Consider the following 23,465-nt stretch of genomic DNA (forward strand, 5'->3'; position numbering starts at 1 on the left):
GTTTACAAACCCCTAGACTCTGGGGATGTGTGCAAACTTTAGCAAACAGATGTTAACAGTCAAAGAAAAATTATGACTGCTGCCTAAAAATATTCCCTCTTGCCTACCAATTCCATGCAAGATTGTCAAGCTCTCTTCTATTTCATGTGTATAATTTGCCTTGTTTAGAGGGCAGATAATCCAAAATTACCCTCCTGGATCTTCCTGCCCATGGCTATACATTTTTGTCTATTGAAAATCAACTTAATTGGACTCTTAAAGAACACTTTTTAAAGACCTTTTGGTTAGTTTAGATATTCTTAAAAACTTGTATTTCTTTATCTTCCACTTCTCTAACTACAAATTATTGTGAATACTAGTTGCATTATACAACAACTTCAAAAACATATTAACTTTAAATACTTAAAATGAACTAGAGGAAGGGGAAGAAATGAATTACCTTTTCTTTGATGACTTAATTTTTTATTTTTATTTATTTATTTATTTTTAAAAATATGGAATGCTTCATGAATTTGCATGTGATCCTTGCGCAGGGGCCATGCTAATCTTCTCTGTATCGTTCCAATTTTAGTATATGTGCTGCTGAAGCAAGCACTGCCTTAGTTTTTTAAAGTAAATATTACTTCTTTCTAGATAAGTATGCAATTTTTAAAACATTTGCAGTATTCATTTTAAAAGACCTAGTTAGTATTATGTTAGTATTATTAGTTACTATTATGCTAATTTTAAGTGAACAAAAAAACCATAAAATATGACTTTCACTGTGATCACTTGTGAATAGTCGAATCTGACAATCAAAACAAATTACTGATTCTTCTTTTTTCTTTTTATTGGTTTTGGGGCCACACCCGGTGATGCTCAGGAATTATTCCTGGCTATGTGCTCAGAAATCACTCCTGGCTTGGGGGACCATAAGATACATGGGGGGATCGGACCGCGGTCCATCCTAGGCTAGCATGGGCAAGGCAGACGCCTTACTGCTTGCACCACCACTCTGGCCCCAAGTACTGATTATTCTAAATAGTTTTGTGAAGATTGAAACAGTCATTTTTATATGTTTACCAATTTAGTTATCTGTTTGGGGCCATACTTAGCATGGTTAAGGGACGACTTCGAGTGTGGTGCCAGAGGATGATTCTACTGCTTTTCCAGGGTACATGCAGTGCCAAGGATCGAACCAAGATCTCTGGCATGTAAAACATGCAATCTAGCCTTTTGATACATCTGTCCAGTACGAATAATTTATTCTCTTGGATCCTTAGTTATGGGTGGAAAATACTTGGGATGTACTTCTCAGAATAAAGTAAATAAAAGATAGAGGCCAGAGTGATAGCACAGCAGTAGGACACTTGCCTTGCACGCAGCAGACCTGGGACGGACCCAGGTTTGACCCTGGTTTTCCATGATCCATGATTCATATGATCCCCCAAGCCTGCTAGGAGTGATTTCTGAGCAGGAGCCAAGAGTAACTCCTGAGCACCACTGGGTATGGCTCCCAAACCAAAAATTAAATTAAATTAAAAATAAAATAAAACATAAAGACAAAAATAATAGTAAATAATTTTATTGACATAAAATTTATTTAGCATGTATGTGCTAATTATATCTTCCCATTTTTGTAATTGCATATAGAAAATTATATATAATAGTATATAAGTCTAATATTAAAATAACATTTCAAATAGACAGAACAAATAAAAACTTTATGTAGATTATTGACTATCCAAGCATTAAAGCTAAAATTAACTCCACTCCTCATACATAAGGGTAAATTCCAAATAAAGGAGTAATCTAAATGTGAAAAATGAAATCACACAATCTAAACAGAAGGCTTGGGTGATCTCTTTGTAAATTTTTTAATTATGATTTAAAAATAAGTATATGAGAAATTGTAAAATTGTCTTTTTTTTCCCTCCCTCCCTCTTTCCCTCCATCCCTCCTTCCTTCCCTCCCTCCCTCCTCTTCCTCCTTTCCTCCCTCTCTCTCTCTCCCTCCCTCTCCCTCCATCTCTTCCATCCTTCCTTTCCCAACACTGCAGTGCTCAGGGGTTAATTTACTCTTGGCTCTACACTTGGGAATCACTCCTGGCATGCTCAGGGATCACTCCTGGAGTGCTCAGAGTTTGGGCTCTGTGCCCAGGATCACTCCTGGCAGTGCTCAGGAATAACTCCTGAAGGAGTTTGTGGGATCTTTTTTTTACTTTTTTTTTATTTTTTTTTCCTAAATTGTAGTGCATCTTTTATACTTTTTCTTTCTTTTTTTTTTTAACACCACCCATCACCAGTGCAACATTCCCATCACCAATGTCCCAAGTCTCCCTCCTCCCCACCCGACCCCCGCCTGTACTCTAAACAGGTTCTCAATTTCCCTCATACATTCTCATTATTAGGACAGTTCAAAATGTAGTTATTTATCCAACTAAACTCATCACTCTTTGTGATGAGCTTCCTGAGGTGAGCTGGAACTTCCAGCTCTTTTCTCTTTTGTGTCTGAAAGTTATTATTGCAAGAATGTCTTTCATTTTTCTTAAAACCCATAAATGTGTGAGACCATTCTGCGTTTTTCTCTCTCTCTCTGACTTATTTCACTCAGCATAATAGATTCCGTGTACATCCATGTATAGGAAAATTTCATGACTTCATCTCTCCTGACAGCTGCATAATATTCCATTGCGTATATATACCACAGTTTCTTTAGCCATTCGTCTGTTGAAGGGCATCTTGGTTGTTTCCAGAGTCTTGCTATGGTAAATAGTGCTGCAATGAATATAGGTGTAAGGAAGGGGTTTTTGTATTGTATTTTTGTGTTCTTAGGGTATATTCCTAGGAGTGGTATAGCTGGATCGTATGGGAGCTCGATTTCCAGTTTTTGGAGGAATCTCCATATCGCTTTCCATAAAGGTTGAACTAGAGGGCATTCCCACCAGCAGTGGATAAGAGTTCCTTTCTCCCCACATCCCCGCCAACACTGTTTATTCTCATTCTTTGTGATGTGTGCCATTCTCTGGGGTGTGAGGTGGTACCTCATCGTTGTTTTGATTTGCATCTCCCTGATGATTAGTGATGTGGAGCACTTTTTCATGTGTCTTTTGGCCATCTGTATTTCTTCTTTGTCAAAGTGTCTGTTCATTTCTTCTCCCCATTTTTTGATGGGATTAGATGTTTTTTTCTTGTAAAGTTCTGTCAGTGCCTTGTATATTTTGGAGATTAGCCCCTTATCTGATGGGTATTGGGTGAATAGTTTCTCCCACTCAGTGGGTGGCTCTTGTATCTTGGGCACTATTTCCTTTGAGGTGCAGAAGCTTCTCAGCTTAATATATTCCCATCTGTTAATTTCTGCTTTCACTTGCTTGGAGAGTGCAGTTTCTTCCTTGAAGATGCCTTTAGCCTCAATGTCCTGGAGTGTTTTACCTACATATTGTTCTATATATCTTATGGTTTTGGGGCTGATATCGAGGTCTTTAATCCATTTGGATTTTACCTTCGTACATGATGTTAGCTGGGGGTCTAAGTTCAATTTTTTGCAAGTGGCTACCCAGTTTTGCCAACACCACTTGTTGAAGAGGCTTTCTTTGCTCCATTTAGGATTTTTTGCTCCTTTATCAAAAATTAGATGATTGTATGTCTGGGGAACATTCTCTGAGTATTCAAGCTTATTCCACTGATCTGAGGGCCTGTCTTTATTCCAATACCATGCTGTTTTGATAACTATTGCTTTGTAGTAAAGTTTAAAGTTGGGGAAAGTAATTCCTCCCATATTCTTTTTCCCAATAATTGCTTTAGCTATTCGAGGGTGTTTATTGTTCCAAATAAATTTCAAAAGTGCCTGGTCCACTTCTTTGAAGAATGTCATGGGTATCTTTAGGGGGATCGCATTAAATCTGTACAGTGCTTTGGGGAGTATTGCCATTTTAATGATGTTAATCCTGCCAATCCATGAGCAGGGTATATGCTTCCATTTCCGCGTGTCCTCTCTTATTTCTTGGAGCAGAGTTTTATAGTTTTCCTTGTATAGGTCCTTCACATTTTTAGTCAAGTTGATTCCAAGATATTTGAGTTTGTGTGACACTATAGTGAATGGAGTTGTTTTCTTAATGTCCATTTCTTCCTTATTAGTATTGGTGTATAGGAAGGCCATTGATTTTTGTGTGTTAATTTTGTAGCCTGCCACCTTGCTATATGAGTCTATTGTTTCTAGAAGCTTTTTGATAGAGTCTTTGGGGTTTTCTAGGTAGAGTATCATGTCATCTGCAAACAGTGAGAGCTTGACTTCTTCCTTTCCTATCTGGATTCCCTTGATATCCTTTTCTTGCCTAATCGCTATAGCGAGTACTTCCAGTGCTATGTTGAATAGGAGTGGTGAGAGAGGACAGCCTTGTCTTGTGCCAGAATTTAGAGGAAAGGCTTTCAGTTTTTCTCCATTGAGGACAATATTTGCCTCTGGCTTGTGGTAGATGGCCTTAACTCTATTGAGAAATGTTCCCTCCATTCCCATCTTGCTGAGAGTTTTGATCAAGAATGGGTGTTGGACCTTGTCAAATGCTTTCTCTGCGTCGATTGATATGATCATGTGATTTTTATTTTTCTTGCTGTTGATGTTGTGTATTATGTTGATAGATTTATGGATGTTAAACCAGCCTTGCATTCCTGGAATGAAACCTACTTGATCGTAGTGGATGATCTTCTTAATGAGGCATTGAATCATATTTGCCAGGATTTTGTTGAAGATCTTTGCATCTGCATTCATCAGCGATATTGGTCTGTAATTTTCTTTTTTCGTAGCATCTCTGTCTGGTTTAGGTTTCAAGGTAATGTTGGCTTCATAAAAGCTATTTGGAAGTTTTCCTGTTTTTTCAATTTCATGAAAGAGTCTTGCCAGGATTGGTAGTAGTTCCTCTTGAAAGGTTTGAAAGAATTCATTAGTAAATCCATCTGGGCCTGGGCTTTTGTTTTTGGGCAGACATTTGATTACTTTCTTAATTTCCTCAATAGTAATGGGTGTGTTTAGATATGCTACATCCTCTTCATTCAATCGTGGAAGATTATAAGATTCCAAAAATTTATCCATTTCTTCCAGGTTTTCATTTTTAGTGGCATAGAGTTTCTCAAAGTAGTTTCTGATTACCCTTTGAATCTCTACCATATCAGTAGTGATCTCTCCTTTTTCATTCCTAATACGAGTTATCAAGTTTCTCTCTCTTTCTTTCTTTGTTAGTTTTGCCAGTGGTCTATCAATCTTGTTTATTTTTTTAAAGAACCAACTTCTGCTTTCGTTGATCTTTTGGATGGTTTTTCTGGTTTCCACTTCATTGATTTCTGCTCTCAGCTTTGTTATTTCCTTCTGCCTCCCTATTTTTGGATCCTTTTGTTGAGCACTTTCTAATTCTATGAGCTGCGTCATTAAGCTATTCAGGTATGCCCCTTCTTCTTTCCTGATGTGTGCTTGCAAAGCTATAAATTTTCCTCTCAGTACTGCTTTTGCTGTGTCCCATAGGTTCTGATAAATTGTGTCTCCATTGTCATTTGTTTTCAGGAAGGTTTTGATTTCCTCTTTGATTTCATCTCGGACCCACTGATTATTCAGTATGAGGCTATTTAACTTCCAGGTGTTAAAATTTTTCTTCTGTGTCCCTTTGTAGTTTATATATAATTTCAGGGCTTTGTGGTCAGTAAAGGCAGCCTGCAAAATTTCTATCCTCTTGATATTATGGAGATATGTTTTGTGTGCTAACATGTAGTCTATCCTAGAGAATGTCCCATGTACATTAGAGAAAAATGTGTATCCAGGCTTCTGGGGGTGGAGTGTCCTGTATATATCTACTAGGCCTCTTACTTCCATTTCTCTCCTCAGGTCTAGTATATTCTTGTTGGGTTTCAGTCTGGTTGACCTGTCTAGTGTTGACAATGCCGTGTTGAGGTCTCCCACAATTATTGTGTTGTTATTGATATTATTTTTCAGATTTGTCAACAGTTGTATTAAATATTTTGCTGGCCCCTCATTCGGTGCATATATGTTTAGGAGGATGATTTCTTCCTGCTGTACATATCCCTTGATTAATACAAAATGTCCATCTTTGTCCCTTACAACTTTCCTAAGTATAAAGTTTGCATCATCTGATATTAATATGGCCACTCCTGCTTTTTTTTGGGTGTTGTTTGCTTGGATGATTTTCCTCCAGCCTTTTATTTTGAGTCTATGTTTGTTCTAACTATTCAGGTGCGTTTCTTGTAGGCAGCAGAAGGTTGGATTGAGTTTTTTGATCCATTTAGCCACTCGGTGTCTCTTATCTGGTGCATTTAGTCCATTGACATTGAGAGAAAGAATTGTTCTGGGAGTTAGTGCCATCTTTATATTAAAGTTTGGTGTGTCTGTTGGTAAGCCTTGTCTTAAAGTATGCCATTCAGTTTTTCTTTTAAGAATGGTTTTGAGTCTGTGAAGTTTTTGAGCTGTTGTTTGTCTGTGAAACTATGTATTGTTCCTTCAAACCTGAAAGTGAGTTTTGCTGGGTGCAGTATTCTAGGCGAAGCATTTATTTCATTGAGTTTTGTCACTATGTCCCACCACTGCCTTCTGGCCTTGAGTGTTTCTGGTGACAGGTCTGCAGTAAATCTCAAGGATGTTCCCTTAAATGTAATTTCTCTTTTTGATCTTCCTGCTTTCAGAATTCTGTCTCTATCTGTGGGATTCGTCATTGTGACTAGGATGTGTCTTGGGGTGTTTTTTCTGGGGTCTCTTTTAGTTGGCACTCTTCGGGCATGCAGGATTTGATCACATGTATTCATTATCTCTGGTAGTTTCTCTTTAATGATGTTCTTGACTGTTGATTCTTCCCGGAGATTTTCTTCCTGAGTCTCTGGGACTCCAATGATTCTTAAGTTGTTTCTGTTGAGCTTATCATAGACTTCTATTTTCATCTGTTCCCATTCTTTGAGTAATTTTTCCATTGTTTGATCATTTGCTTTGAGGCTTTTTTCCAATTTCTTCTGCTGTATGTAATTGTTATATATCTCATCTTCCAGTGTACTGATTCTATCCTCAGCTGCTGTTAACCTGTGGGAAATCTCAAACATGTTTTTCTTCAATTCATCTACTGAGTTTCTCAGACCTGTTATTTGATCTGAAATTTCCGTTTGGAGTTTTCTCATTTCTATCTTCATATTCTCCTGATTCTTTTTAGTTTTCTCTTCTATACTTTGTTTGAGTTCTTTGAACATGTTCCATATTGCAACTCTAAACTCCTTATCTGAGAGACTGACTAGGTGGTTGATCATGTTCAAGTCATCAGAGTTGCCATCTTCATTCTCTATGTCTGGCACTGGCCCATGTTGTTTCCCCATTGTCACACTAGTACTGCGTGTTTTTCTACGTGTTGTGATTGTATTCATTGGCTAAATGCTGTGCACCGTCGCGAAGGGGATCGGAGCAACCGTGCTCCTCTGGCTTCTCCCTTTCTGGGCGTGTCGACTCACCTCCACGGAAGGCTCACAGGAAGGCAGGCTGGCAGATGGGCCGCACCCAGGATGAAATCAGGCCAAAAATGCAGGACAGCAGAGTAGAGAGGCAGAAGTGTGCTGGCATCTGAGATCCAGCGAAGTTCAGTGGCTCCTCCCTTTCTGGGCGTGTCGACTCACCTCCATGGAAGGCTCACGGGAAGGCAGACTCCCCGGAAAGTTCACAAGAAGGCAGGCTGGCTGATGAGCCGCACCAGGGGTGAAATCAGGCCGAAAATGCAGGACAGCAGAGTCAAAAATTGTCTTATTTAAAGAATATTCTGTTGACTATAAAACAAAGTAAGAGTAAGAATAATATCATAATTAAAGTAAGAATACAGCTGCTAAAATTAATGTTTGCATCTTACATTGAAAACATTTAATAATCCTAATATAGGAAGCTTAATTTTCAGGCAGTAAAAGGCCAATACTAGAGTTTGGCTAGTGTTACTCTGATAATATTGGAGTATTAAAAGTAAAATATACAGTCAACCCTTCACAGCACATAAGACTTAAATTTATTTTCTAACTTTAATTTTTTATTAATTTTTGGGATTTAGATTATACCTGGTGATCCTCAGAGGCTACTTCTGACTTTGTGCTCAGGATTGACTCTTGGAGGTGATTAGACTGTGTGGTACTGAATATTGAACCTGGACTGGAGCCATACTAAAACAAGTGCTCTGCTACCCTTTAAAATCATTGTTGCTGCTGTGATGCCTGGGGCTATCACACCCTGAATTTGTGGGATTTTCACACTTAATTGCAGAGAATGCCAAAGTAACACACTTTAGTTTTACTGTCTAAAAGCCTACAACTTTGTGATGCTCTCACATATTTGGAGGTGGTGTGCACATTTACTGTGACCTAAAAGCAGAGCTTCTGGGATGGGTATTGGTTTTTGGAAACAAACTCACAGCCTCATACTCACTCTACTACTGAGATATCCAGGGACAGTGAGCTTTTTTTTTTAAATTAAAGATACAAGTTTGTTGAACCCAAAAGAACAAGTGAGCAAATTGAAATTCTTCTGAAATAGACCAAGAAATGTTCTCACTGGCTCATTTTTAGTACATTTTTATTTCAATATGAAAATATTCCATCATAAATAATTCTTTAATGTATGAGTCTCATCATCTGTTTAGATGCTTTAAGGCCAGTGAATCTGAACGGGTATAAAAAGGTAGGTCTAAGTACCCTTTAAATCCACATTTTCCAAACCTAAATTTGTGTAGATAACAAATAAGTTCATTTGAAATCACAAGTAAGGCTCTGACTCTGGCCAAGCAAGAGTTAAAACTCCAAGGAATATAGCTTAGTGCCTTGTGTATTTTTAAATTTAATTTTTAGGGGAGAGGGCCACACCCTGTAGTTCTCAGACTTTATTCCTGGGTCTGAGCTAAAGTATAGAGCTTGGAGGATCTTAGGAGGTGCTGGAGATTGAAACCATGCCTGCCACATGAAAGGCTAGTGTCCTATTCCAAGGATGCCTAAATTCTTTTATCAATTGCCTGATATCAAGAGAGCCAGTGTTTTTTTTTCCAGCAATGAAAACAAACCTAACTATGGCTTGCTCAGAGAGCATTTTATCTGAGATCTGTGAGAGGTCACCATTATCCACAGTTAACGTCATAGTAAGTAACGTCATAGCGTCACTGTTGTCAGGTTACCAGATTCTTCAGTGGGCTGACCTCTTGAGAACAGAGAATATGACTTCATTCATCTGGACATCTAGTGTCTACTTTTGCCCTGTCTTGTTGATATAGTTGTGGATACAAAAGCCAGGAAGATTTGTATATGATAAACTCTCTTTATTTATACCTGTTCAGTATCCTTCAACTAATAAGTAGAATACATTTATTAGTTTTGTCATGGTCACAAGATACTTTCATTTACCTAAATACAAAAAGCTTTACTTATATAATAAAATGGGGAATGAGGAAAGGGATTGATTAAAACTATAACTGGGTGTTAAATAAGTATAATGATCCCATACACCTGCTAGTAATAAATGTTAGTCTATCATAGTCAGGTAGTGATAATATACTCAGAGGTAATGATGGTGAGAGGAAGTCTGTCTTACCTTGATATACCTGAACACCACAGAATTATATTTAAGTCAGTGGAGTATTACATAAGTGTGGTGATATATTTATATAGGCTAGATATGTGCTAGGCTATGCCACCAAGGTTTGTGTAATCGCACTGTATGACATTTTCTCAATGAAGAAATCACCTAATGTTTTAATTCTCAAACTGTAACCTTGTTGGTTAGCAAGTGTGGTGCTGAGCTTTTGCTTCTATAATTCTGGCTTTTTTTTTTCAATTTGAAATGACTGGAAAGCATTATTACTTGTGTTCCATCCTACATTTCTTGTGTCTTTTATGCAGATAAGCAATACTAAATTTGCTCTTTGACCTAGAGATTATTATAACTGATACTTCATTGGATGGCTAAGAAATCCAATTTTTTTCCTATCAGCTTTATATAATGATAATATTTTAAAATGTGCATGATTTGCTTCAGCTATAAAATTAATTGTTTGCTCTAGAATAGAACAGAATGGTCAGATATTTCTGGAATAGAAGAATTCAAGTTTGCCTTTGCTACTTTATGGCCATTTCTTGAAACCTGAAATTCAACTATCTAAACTTTGTATTATTTTCTTGTGACTTTTGTTTTTATCAAAATTCAAGTAAGTATTGAAGATGTAAAGCCCTAATTAAAGTTAAGTGCAATTATAAAGGCATAGGATTATATAGAATCACACACATAAAAAATAATTAGATTAAAGAGCAGTTTTCAAAATATTCAAGTAATGCTGGAGTTTCTCAAACAGATTCACAGATCTAAGGGAGTTCCCAAGCATGGTTTTTATTTAACTGTACTATTACTTTACAATAATTTAATATTTCCATTAGTCAAAAAGCCAAATCTCTTTCATACATTATGATCCATTCATTTAGTTTGAAACTAAATGAAAAAATTTTTAAAAGAGGATTCTATTGTTTTCAAATTTAAAAACAGAGAAATCCACTGGACGCAGGTTTTCTTAGGTATTGTTAAGAAAATGGAAAAAAATCCCAGTGGTGAAACAAATGATATAAGGAGGATAGCTAAGGTAAATGTCTCTCTTTTAGGGTTTTCCACAGGACAACCTTTGGAAGTAGAGCTGGAACAACATTGGATTGCTAGTCAATGGCCCATTGAGCAGCAAACAAAGCAGCAATAAAAGTAAGATGAAAAGTGGAGATGGTAGCTAGAAGTAGAGCTACCTTAGAAGGCATGGAAGCAAATCTTTGACATTTTCTTCTTTAAAAAGTATTGTTCATATTGTCTGCCTTTCAGCAAGCAGTTTCACTTGGGACTTCTAACAACTAGCCAAGTAGAACTGGATTAGAAGGCCAAGAAAATGGAAAAGCTGAATCACCAAATATCTCAATTATCTAAGATCATGTGAGAAAATAGACAGGTTAAAGTGGACAGGTGACAACATTAGCCTCACACTTTGTGTATAGTTTTCACACTCAGGGCATTCATTGTCCTTAGCTCCATCTCAGGCACAAAGGTTCAGAATCATGTTACCCTCACACAGAAAAAAAAAATTCACACATTGATAGGGTTTTAATTTTTACTTCTTATCCTTTGGAATTTTTTTTTTTTAAGAATGAAAGTACTAGGAAAGCGGAGTGATAGCACAGCAGTAGAGCGTTTGCCTTGCAAACAACTGACCCAGGAAGGACCTTGGTTTGATCCCCAGCATCCTATAAGGTCCCCAGAGCCAAAAGCGATTTCTGAGTGCATAGCCAGGATTAACCCGTGAGCGTCAGTGGGTGTGGCCCCAACTCCCCCCCTCCCCCCAATCACCTTTGTCTTCAAACTTTTTTTTCCAGTGCCAGGGACCAAACACTGTTTTCATTTGTGATGTCTGTGCTTTATTGGTAAACCTCTGGCCCTATTTGCAAATTCTACGATATTATATCTGAACCAAGGTTGGATAGGATTCTATTTTATTTCTTCTAACATGGTTTTCATTGTAACTACAATGGTTCTAAATTTTCATGCTCTTCGTAACTCAGGCCAACTAATCCATGAACTGTTCAGAATAATAGTTTGAAATAAAATTTTAAAAATGGGATTATATATAATTATAAATTAAAAAGCTGTCAAGTAGTACTATTTTTTTTGAGGACCTCAGGGACTCTGATGGTCATACCAAGCAGTGCTCAGGGACCACCAGTTCAATACCCAATGAGGCTCAGTTGGTCATGAGTTATTAAAGAAGAAACCTCGCCCATGTAAGGCATGAATTCCAGTCCTTAAATATGTCTAACTCAGCAGGCACCACACCATAGTTTAAATGTTGCAGTATAGGGACCAGGGAGATAGCGAGTGGTAAATAAGGTTCCATACCAGGCATCTTATATGAACTGCCCAACTACCATCAGAAATGATCAATGAGTGCAATCCTAGGATTATTCCTGGCCATCTCAGGCCCAAACACCCCCAAAATAACAAATGTTGCAATATTTCTGCTTCTTTACTAATATTTCTATAGAAAAAGATAGTGTAAGTTTAAGTACTGTCATTTTAAAGTAGTGAGTATAAAATAAAGATCTATGGTTTCTATTATTGATGAATCATCCTAACAGTTACTGTGGTTTGTTGACTACATGCATGTGGGAGGAAATGATGAATTTTAGTTTGAAGTTATTAAAATAAAGATGTGTTTTTTAAAATCCAAATTGACAGACTCTAAATTTATACAAAGACCATAGTTTGAGAACCTGTACTCAAGGAGAGCTGATGCAATAGTGGACTGGATGTATTTCTTTGCTGACTAGTTATAAGTAGAAGTTGGGATTTGGAGGGGTGGAGCAGAATGTCTAAACTCTCAAAATCTTTTCAAGTATTCTTCTCCAAATTTAAAATTTTCATATGCAAAGATATTCTTGAGAAAGCTTTGATAGCATGCCAAGAAACCAGTATCATTAATTCCATCATGACCTTCTCCTTCCTCCATTCTCTTGATGTGTTAAAGTTAAACATCTGAATGGCTAGAATTAGTGCTAGTGCACTAGCCAAGGAAACTTAGTGGCCTCTGTCTTGAGGATTTGCTCTCCTACTTCCTCAGGCAACTCTTTAAGCAAAGGACAGACTACACCACACTGTTCCCACATGTTTAGTTTTTCCTCAAAGGACTTCTTAAAACAGATGTTGCCTTTCCATGAGAGAAGCCTCTGGATGCTGTTCTGTAGTGAGCAGATCATTAATGTTTCTGACTTCAGCGAACAAAATGCAGTTCACTTGATGTTGATTATTCCATTGAAATTCTTGGCCAGAATGCATAGGCAAAGCCTTAACCCATCTAATTTTCTTTTCAGTCTTTCCACAAATCCCTTTGAAGTAAATTTATTTTGTGCATTTCTCTTTTAATCATATATACTAGCTTACACATTATTTCACCTTTTTTATGAATAACAAGTAAAGTCTACTAATTAGCCATTATCCATGATGGCTGCCACTGGGTGAATTAGAGATAAAAGGGACACCCCCCCAAATCAAACAAATGAAGTCTTGAAATTTAAAACTATGCAAAGTTTTACTTGAGAATAAAGGCAAAAAAAAAGCATTAACAAGTTTATAGCTACGGTCATATCCAAAGCTATTTGCCCAACTCAATAATTTTGAATATGTATTGGCTGTGTTTAAATGAGAGTACTAATACATTTTTGAGCCTTGTTATGTGCTGCTCTTGTGGTTTTGTGTCACATATATTATAGCTCTTAATTTTGGTGTTTTTGCACCATATTTGCATGCTGCTAACATTCAGAAATGATCTATCCTGTTGGCTGACTTGACTATTTGGACAACACCCAAGGGTATGCTGGTAACTATTTGACAACTGGCTCTCTGGGGGAAATAAAGGTCAACTTTGCAGTGTTTTCCAATTTTTATGGTGTTAATCTTCCCACTATGAATGATTTCAATCTACCAAAATGACTTCACTGAACACAGAATTGGGAAAAGATGAATATAAGTGACTTGTAAGTAGTGGCAAAGCAGTTCTAGCATGTCCTTATAGGATGACTATTTTCTATAGTTGAGAGCTGTAATTGTCTATTCTGAGTGATTTTTTTCTTTTCCTCCCACACTTATTACAATATAGACAAAGGAGGAGAGAAACAGGCAGACAGAAGAGAGAGAAAGGGGGGAGAGAAACAGACAGACAAACAGACAGACAGAAAGACAGACAAAGTATACTCCAAAAGCCAATTTCCCGGATACTCTTGCAGTTGATTTTTTTGTCCAGATTTCATTGAAAGTAATTTGAGTCCACATACCATGAAGTAAAAAGTTGTGTATACCCTGTTAGTGAGAATTCTAATAAAATATTCCTGGATACTGTTCTTGACTTTTTTTGGGGGGAGTATATTTACTATTTTGTTAACTATTTGAATTTAAATACAGGCTTGTTAAATTTTAGAGAGTTCAAAGCTTAGAGTTATTAAATGCCACACTTAATAAAATAAAAATATAAAATACTCTTAAGATAATATAGTCCAAAAAGCTAGATTGATATAAATAAAGTAAAGCCATAAATAGGGACACTTAGCTGCAGAAATTACTTTTTCCATATATTTGGGGACACTCTGATACTTGCACTTAAATTCCCTGGATAATATATACTATATAATAACAGTTGAAATTGTATGTAACTATTCAATTTTTGATACCAATTTTAAATGTGGTACACAAAGGTTCAAGTGCTTCAAATTAAGTGCAAACTGACATTTATACACTATACACACATAAATAAATATCACATGCAAACAGTATGCAGAGAGTATGATGGGTGAATTATACATATTATTCAGTGTATTTTTTCCAATAACTTTATGGAGAGATAGCTCAGAGATCTGTAGCACAAGACCCTGGGTTTGAGCCTCTGTAAAAAATGGTCCAAGCACCAGCAAGAAAAGTTATGATAGCCCCTGTTGGGTACTTATTGTGATCAACCTACACCAGAACCAGGGGCTTAGTGCTAGAAACCATCAGACCTGCAACCTTTAAGAACAGTATTGCTAAGTGATTCTGGGATCCTGAGCACTGCTAGGGTGACCCCTAAGAATTATATGTCTGAATACTTTCAGCAAATTGAAGTTCCTTTCCACATAGTTTATCTTCTTACTCTTTTGATATATGTATTTATTTCAGCTTATAGATGAAGGAAAAATCATTTAGACCATATAAAATTGAAAAAAGTAAAACAGAAGATATAATAGACATTATTATGTCAATAATAATGAAGAAGACTATTTAAAGAAGACTACCAAAGTGTTATAGCATGTAGCACTCAGCTCTGGACTCTTATGCGTGGCAGGTTAGATTAGCATTCTGACTATTACAGGTTCCTCTGTGCTCTATACTTTCATTTAACAAATTAATTTAGCAAATTTATTTCTTAAGTGAATTTGCAATTTCTTTAACAAATTGGGTATTATATCTCTATAGGGTTTGATCATCACAGAAACAGGAGTTCTGTGTCCTGAACGGCAACCCAGATAACTGTCCCTTTTTTCCATCCCTCGCCTCCTCACTCTGTCCTCTGTTTCTGTCTTCTTTCTTTCTCCCTGAGAACCTATAGCAGCAACATATTAGGTAGGCAAATAGCCCTTTCTATAGTGGCCTGGAATTATGTTTATTATGTATCTCTACCCCTTAGTTGTGTCTATATGACTGGTTACAGCATACATTGTCTATCTGATGACAATCTGGAACAACCAAGTTGGTTGTATATACAAATGTGTGGTGATAGTGGGATAACCAATCATATCACTTTTGTTCCTCTAAGGATTTGTGAATAATCTTATATATATTTATGCATATAAGGTCAGTATGATAATGTAAGAAATCAAATAGCATATGCAAATTAGAGTGCCAAAACAGAACATTAGAGGTCTGGTTTCTCCCCTCCAATTTTTTTCTCCCTTCTCATTCCTCTATTCCTGTGCATTTTGTCCCTACTTATTTGCCTAAAAGAATCCAGATGTTTTTTCATGTACCAAATATGATCATCCCTAGAGAGTTGCCTGGTATTTCTTCTGAAGCATCCTGGAATGAGGTCTAAGACTTCTACCTCTGTCTTGTGGCCCTTTCTGTAGATTAAAGTAAAAGAAGCTTTGGTTGGAGATAGCGCAGCCTTTTTAAAAAAAAAAAAAAAAGGTCTAAGTCGGTCTGGCTAACTCTAATTATATTCCTAATCTATGGATGAAAGGAAAAATATAGACCTATGCATCTTGATTTTCTGTAACCTTCAGCTTCACTAGAATATTTTGTTCAATTCTGAATGCAAGTCATAAGAATAATACTAATAAAGGTGCAAACTCATGTGTAGAGGTCAAAGAAACTCTCAGAGTGTTGAAAAGAAAAAATGTATTCATGAAAGATTAAAAATAAAAGATATTCTATTCAAATACTCGAGTTATTTAAATATTGGAGGGTCATACCCAGCAGCATTGGGGGTTACTTCTGACGCTTTGCTCAGAAATCACTCCTGGCAGGCTCGGGGAACCATATGGGATGCCAGGGATCAAATTCAGGTCTGACCCAGGTCAGCAGAGTGCAAGGCAAAAGCCCTACAGCTGTGATGAGGTTATAATATCTTATAGACAATATGCAATTATTTGAACATCAGTACTAGGAACAATGCACACATATTTTTACTCAAAATAATAACGTTCAACAACTGAAACTGTTTGGATAAAGACAGGTCTGCCTCTGAGGGATGAATGCAGCTTCTAAATCTTTTAAAAAGAAAATTAAAAGTTTGCCTATTGGGGAACATTATAAAAGAATAAATATAACAAGAAAATATCACCTAAATATAAATATTTATAATTCTTACTTGCATATTTCAATAAAACTTCAGGTACTTGACTAACTACAGGGGTTCTGCTCAATTGCTGCAAGAATCTTATGATAATAAATCTACTATCCCGAGGAAATAAAGGTGGACATTTCTTTTCTCCTCAAGCCAGAGTCCATATTAGATGGTTTCTTTCCACATTTAAAAAAATTAGTAGAACATCTGACCTTTGGTTTTATATTATGTTTATAGGAAAAGCCTTTTCCATTTTGTAAAGAAATTGAGCAACCTGGATTTAAGTTCTCACTTAATGAAATTTGACCTTCTTTACCCCTCTCACTTATTTAAAGTGGTCCTATATGTAACACTAGGTAGACGATCTATAAACACAATCTACAAACACAAAACATCAGTTTTGATGCTAATTCCATGCAATATACTTAAAGACAGTTCAACTTAAATGTGAGCATGTAGGGAGTCTATGTTCACTTTTTTGTAAGTGGCTAACCAGTTCTGCCAACACCACTTGTTGAAGAGGCTTTCCCTGCTCCACTTAGGATTTCTTGCTCCTTTGTCATAAATTAGGTGATTGTATGTCTGGGGAGCATTCTCTGAGTACTCAAGCCTATTCCACTGATACGAGGGTCTGTCTTTATTCCAATACCAACCTGTTTTGATAAACATTGCTTTGTAATACAGTTTAAAGTTGGGGAAAGTAATGTCTCCCATATCCCTTTTTCTGAGAAGTGTTTTAGCTATTCGAGGGTGTTTATTGTTCCAAATGAATTTCAAAAGTGTTTGATCCACTTCTTTGAAGAATTTCATGGGTATCTTCATAGGGATCGCATTTAATCTGTATAATGCTTTGGGAAGTATTGCAATTTTAATGATGTTAATCCTGCCAGTCCATGAGCAGGGTATGTGCTTCCATTTACATGTGTCCTCTCTTATTTCTTGGAGCAAGGCTTTATAGTTTTCTCTATAGGTCCTTCGCGTCTTTGGTCAAGTTGACTCCAAGATATTTGAGTTTGTGTGGCACTAATGTGAATGGGATTGCCTTCTTAACGTTCATCTCTTCCCTATCATTATTGATGTATAAAAAGGCCATTGATATTTGTGTGTTAATTTTGTAGCTTGCCACCTTGCTATATGAATCTATTGTTTCTAGAAAGCAAACATAGACCCCCAGCTAACATCATGTACAGGTAAAATCCAAATAGATTAAAGACCTTGATATCAATCCTGATACCATAAGGTATATAGAACAACATGCAGGTAAAAACACTCCATGAGATTGAGACTAAAGGCATCTACAAGGAGAAAACTGCACTTTCCAAACAAATGGAAGCAGAAAATAAACAGATGGGAATACATTAAATTGAGAAGCTTCTGCACCTCAAAAGAAATAGTGTCCAGGATACAAGAGCCACCCCATCATGTGGGAGAAACTATTCATTCAATACCTTTCAGATAATGGGCCAATATCTAAAATATGCACAGCACAAACATAACTTTACAAAAAACCCCATCTAATCCCATAAAAAATGGGAAGAAGAAATGAACAGACACTTTGATAACAAAGAAATATAAATGGCCAAAAGGCACATGAAAAAATGCTCCACATCACTAATCATCATGGAGATGCAAATCAAAACAACTATGAGATACCATCTCACACCACAGAGATTGGCACACATCACAAAGAATGAGAACAATCAGTGCTGGTGGGGATGTGGAGAGAAAGGAACTCTTACCCACTGTTGGTAGGAATGCCGTCTAGTGCAATCTTTATGGAAAGCGATATGGAGATTCCTCCAAAAACTGTAAATTGAGCTTCCATTCGATCCAGCTATACCACTCCTAGGGATATACCCTAGGAACACAAGAATAAAATACAAAAAATTCCTTTCTCATACATATATTCATTGCAGCACTATTCACAATAGGAAGACTCTGGAAACAACCAAGATGCCCTTCAACATATGAATGACTAAAGAAACTGTGGTACATATACACAATGGAATATTATGCAGCCACCAGGAGAGATGAAGTCATGAAATTTTTCTATACATGGATGTACATGGAATCTATTATGCTGAGTGAAATAAATCAGAGGGAAAGAGATAGACACAGAATAGTCTCACTCATCTATGGCTTTTAAATAAAATAAAAGACATTTTTGCAATAATCCTCAGAGACAGAGTGGAGAGCTGGAAGTTCTAGCTCACTTCATGAAGCACACAACAAAGAGTGGTGAGTGTAGTTACATAAAAAACTACACTGAGAACTATCATAATCATGTGAATGAATGAGGGAACTGGAAAGCCTGTCTGGGGGTGGGGTGGGATGGAGGGAGATTTGCACTGGTGAAGGGGAGTGTTCTTTACATGACTGAAACCTAATGTGTTTAAATGGAGATAGTATTAAAAAAATAGACTGACAGCTATTATGTACCTGCTTCAAAAAATTAATGAATAATACTGAAAATTATACAACTATTTGAAATCTCTAAAAAATGTAAATCAAATACAGGAATGCCAAATACTTATTTATCCCTGAAATGTGTTTATAAGAGCAAAATGCCAGTATAAAATATTGATTTTTAACTATATCTGAATTGTTGTAGTCAAACAATGCCAAATAAAGCAATATTTACTTAAAAGCATTTTTATTCTGCTATGACAGTTCCATATATAAGTTGTGAAAGATTATGAAGAAGAGATCATGTACTGTTTTAAACTGAAATAAAGAAGCTTTCAGTTCTAGGGTTCAAGTAATAAACACACACACCTACTTGTACTTTCATACATGTTTTTCTGGTAATTGAGTAGTGGTATAACACTGCATTATCATTAATAATTTGACATGTACAACTTCAAATCACAAGGTAACTTCTACTCTTCTCTTATTTTAATGCAACCTTCTTCCCCCAGCCACTTTTTGTAATATACTGGCACAAAATTTACTTATAGGAACTAGTTCCAAGAAGAAATAAAAACTGATCTCTAGTTTTGAGTATTGTCATTATAAAATATGAAATATATATATTACTGTTGGTGGAATCAATATTGACAAAGGTTCTTCAAATGAATTGGTTGAAAGAAGAATAAGAGTTTCTCCCCTTCTCTCTGCTTCCACTGTCAGATATTAAACTCTGAATAAGAGACATTTTATATCTTCCCTCTGATGAAAGGAGGGAAGTTGCCATGTCCTTGGCATTTAATCTCAAAGGATGAAGGAAAAGTTAGGTAAAATGTTTATGTGATTCCCTCCTTCAATCTGAAAACTAACCCTCTATAAATATTTATAATTCAAAAAGCATGAACAAAAATGTAAATAGTGCTTTGAAACATGGGAGTTGAAATATGCATCATCTATTTAGTGATTTAATTTATAAACAAGAAAATATGTTGAAACACTTTGGGGGAGGAAGTAAGATGATGTGCATAGATTTGGATTCTAATCCTGGCACCAGGCATATCTAGTCAACTGTGTGATATGGAAGAGGTGCCTGTAATTCACATAATCTTGTTCTTTTCCTACCTTAAAAGAGAATCCCAACGGTTTTAACATAGCTAGTATTATATTTTTTAATTATTTTTTTTGGTTAGGGAAAATTCCCAAGCAATGCTCAGGAGGCCTGGGATACCTGCTGGTATCTGCTAATCTGCTCCGTGATTCATGTCAGGGTTTGAAAAGTGTGATGATATTTAGGTTTTGTGGTGCCAAAGATTATAATGATCACCCTAGCAGTGCTTGAAAACCTTCAGAGCAAAACCCAGCAGTGTTCAGGATTCAGAGTTGCAGGCAAGCATTTTAGAGAACCGTGTGTTGCCTGGGATAGAACTGGGGTCAGATGTCAGCTTCATGAAATTCATGTGTCCTTTTTTTTTGTTTGTTTGTCTGTTTAGGTTTTGGTTTTGGTTTTGGACAGTGACACTCAGGGGTTACTTCTGGCTATGCGATCAGAAAATTGCTCCTAGCTTGAGGGACCATATGGAGCGCCCGTCCTAGGCCAGCCGCCTTACCCCTTGTGCCACCGCGCTGGCCCCAAAATTCATGTGTCTTAACCCCTATACTATGTTTCAACCTAAGTTTTAAAAAAAATAGGAGTATTGAGAAGATTCAGTAAGTTAATATCGACGAAATTGTCATAATATTTAAACTTAAGGAACTTGATCCTCAGTTGATAAAAATCTATTAGAAAATAGAAGATAGAGTAAATTTGAATTTAATCTCTTGCTTTCAATTTTCTTTATTTATATTTAATTTCTTTCTTTATATATTTATAATACTTTATTTAAGCACCATTATTACAAATATGTTGGTAGTTGGGTAACTGTCATAAAAATACACCCCCTTGACCAGTGTAACCTCACAGTACCAATGCCCCTCATCCCCCTTCTCCTCCACTCCACTCTCTGCCTATCTTTGAAACAAGCATTCTATTTCTCTCATTCACTACCATTGTCATGATAGTTATTAGTGTAGTTATTTATCTAACTGCACTCACCACTTGTGGTAAGCTTCATATCAGTGCTGGTCCTTCCAGCCCTCATCTCTATTGTCTCTGGGTATTATTACAATACTGACCTTTATTTTTCTTAAATACCATAATTGGGTGAGACTACTCTTTGCCTATTTCTCTTTCTCTGACTCATTCACTCAGCATAATAGTTTACACGTCCATCTATGTGTAGGAAAATTTCATGACTTCATTTTTCCTGATGGCTGAATAGTATATCATTGTGTATATGCACTACAATTTCTTTAGCCATTCATTTTTTGTCTGTAGGCATCTGGATTGTTTCAAGATTCTAGCTATTGTAAATAGCATTGCAATGAATATAGGCATGCAGAGGGCTTTTTTGTATTGTTGTGTTCCTAAGATATATCCCTAGGAATGGTACAGCTGGATGATATGGGAGGTCAATTTCTAGGGGGTTTGTTGTTGTTGCTGTTTTAGTTTGTTTTTTTAGGGGGTCACACCAGTGGCACTCAGGGGTTAATCCTGGCTCTGTGCTTAGAAATCACCTTTGTCAGGCTTGGGGGACCATATGGGATGCCGGGATTTGAACCACCATCCTTCCTGAATCAGCTGCTTGCAAGGCAAATGCCCTACCACTGTGCTATCTCTCCAGCCCCTCAATTTCTAGTTTTTTGAGGAATCCCCATATTGTTTTCTAGAAAGGCAGAAAGAGACAGCATTCCTACTAGCAGTTAATAAGAGTTCTTTTCTCCCCACATTCCCACCAGCACTAATTGTTCTTGTTCTTTGTGATGTGTGCCAGACTCTGTGGCATGAGATGGTACCTCATTGTTGTTTTGATTTGCATCTTCCTGATGATTAGTGATGTGGAGCATCTTTTAATGTGCCTTTTGTCTATTTGTATTTTTTCTTTGAGGAAGTGTCTATTCATTTTTTTCTCTCCATTTTTTGATGGGGTAACATTTTTTTCTTGTAAAGTTCTGTCAGTACCTTGTGTATCTTAGACATTAGCCCCTTATCTGATGAGTATTGGATAAATAGTTTCTCCCATTCTGTGGGTGGCCTTTTTATCCTACTCACTATTTCCTTTGAAGTGTATAGCTAAAGAAATCCTGAGGAAAAAGAAGATGAAAAGTATCACTTTCTCTAAATTTAAATTGTATTACAAAGCAGTAGTCACTAAATCAGCATGGTACTAGAATAAAGACAATCAGGTAATGGACTATACTTGAATATTCAAGATGTTCCCAGACATGCGATCAATTAATCTTTGATAAAAGGCTAAGAAACACAAAATAGAGCAAGAAAAGCCTCTTCAACAAGTGGTATTGGGACAACTGGTCAGCCACATGCCAAAAGGTGAACTTGAACCTCCATCTAAAACCATGCACAAAGGTCAAATCAAATGAATTAAAGACCTTGATATCAGAACAAGAACTATAGCATATATAGAAGAGGACATGGGTAAATATTTCATGATATTGAGACTAAAGGCATCTTCAAGGAGGAAACACCACTGTCCAAACAAGTGGAAGCAGAAATAAACAAATGGGGCTATATTAAACTGAGAAGCTTCTGTACCTCAAAGGAAATAAATTGTTTCTAATTATAGAATATATTATTTTATGAGGGCTATTCTATCCTAACAGTGCTAGTGAGATCTAGGATGCTCAGTCAAATGCTTTAGGCTTGACTCTTCAGTTTTCATGCCCAATGGTTATTACCCTTGGCTTTCTCAGCAGGTCACACAATTCTGGAGATCTAACTCTGAGACTTACAAATAGGTATGTGTTTTATCACTTGAGTTATGTTCCCATAGACCGAATATATCCTTTGGTAAAATAGTACATAAAGTTATTGTTTCAGGAGTATATGTATTTATAGTCAGATACACCTTTATGTACAGTTCCATCATTTTAATAAAGAGAAAAACAGGAATGTTTAATAGCGGCTGAAGATCTTTCCCTGGATTTCTTGCAAATCGCATCACAACTCAATGAGTTTGGACTTTAAGAGAAAAACTTCATATCACAAGTTTCCAGTCCCACAGAAGACCCAGAAACTTACTTCCTGCTTTTTGTGCTCCTGAGAAGAGGATAAAAAACTTTTGTGCAAAGTGGCTATAAGGGAACTGACTTTTATGGCCCTCTAGTCAGCAATAAATGGGCTACTTTCCCTTAAAAGGTAAAGATGCCAGTTACCAGAAGCCCACCCCTGTGACTGCCCCTGGAGGGCAGTTGGCCTGGGGATACATAAAGGTGGGGTTAAAGTGTTAGGAGAGGCCGGAGCGGTGGTGAAAGGGGTAAGCCTTTTGCCTTGCCCGCCCTAGCCTAGGACTGACCGTGGTTCAATATTCGGGCATCCCATATGGTACCGCAAGCCAGGAGCAATTTCTGAGCGCAAACAGGGTGTGGACGATTTTCACAAACCCCTGAGTGTCACCGGGTGTGGCTCACCACCACCACCCCCCCGGGCAAAAAAAAAAAGTGCTAGCAGAGGCAACCCTCTGTCAGATGGCTCTTGCTCGATGGTCACTGCTGAATTGCTGGAGAAACTGTTTGCTAGAAGACTCTGCTCCTGTTTCCTTTTGTTGCCTCTCTTTGCTCTCGTCCTTTC

The 23,465-nt window shown here is 36.9% G+C and overlaps 1 non-coding gene across 1 annotated transcript; it reads right to left on the reverse strand.

The window, feature by feature from the left end:
- Positions 1–488: 488 nt before the first annotated feature.
- On the reverse strand, positions 489–595 carry LOC125997116 (U6 spliceosomal RNA). Its single transcript, XR_007491631.1, has one exon. It is a non-coding gene; the product is annotated as a U6 spliceosomal RNA (small nuclear RNA).
- Between the last annotated feature and the right edge of the window lie 22,870 nt (positions 596–23,465).

Source organism: Suncus etruscus, chromosome 1 (assembly GCF_024139225.1).
Source record: "Suncus etruscus isolate mSunEtr1 chromosome 1, mSunEtr1.pri.cur, whole genome shotgun sequence".
NCBI lineage: Eukaryota > Metazoa > Chordata > Mammalia > Eulipotyphla > Soricidae > Suncus > Suncus etruscus.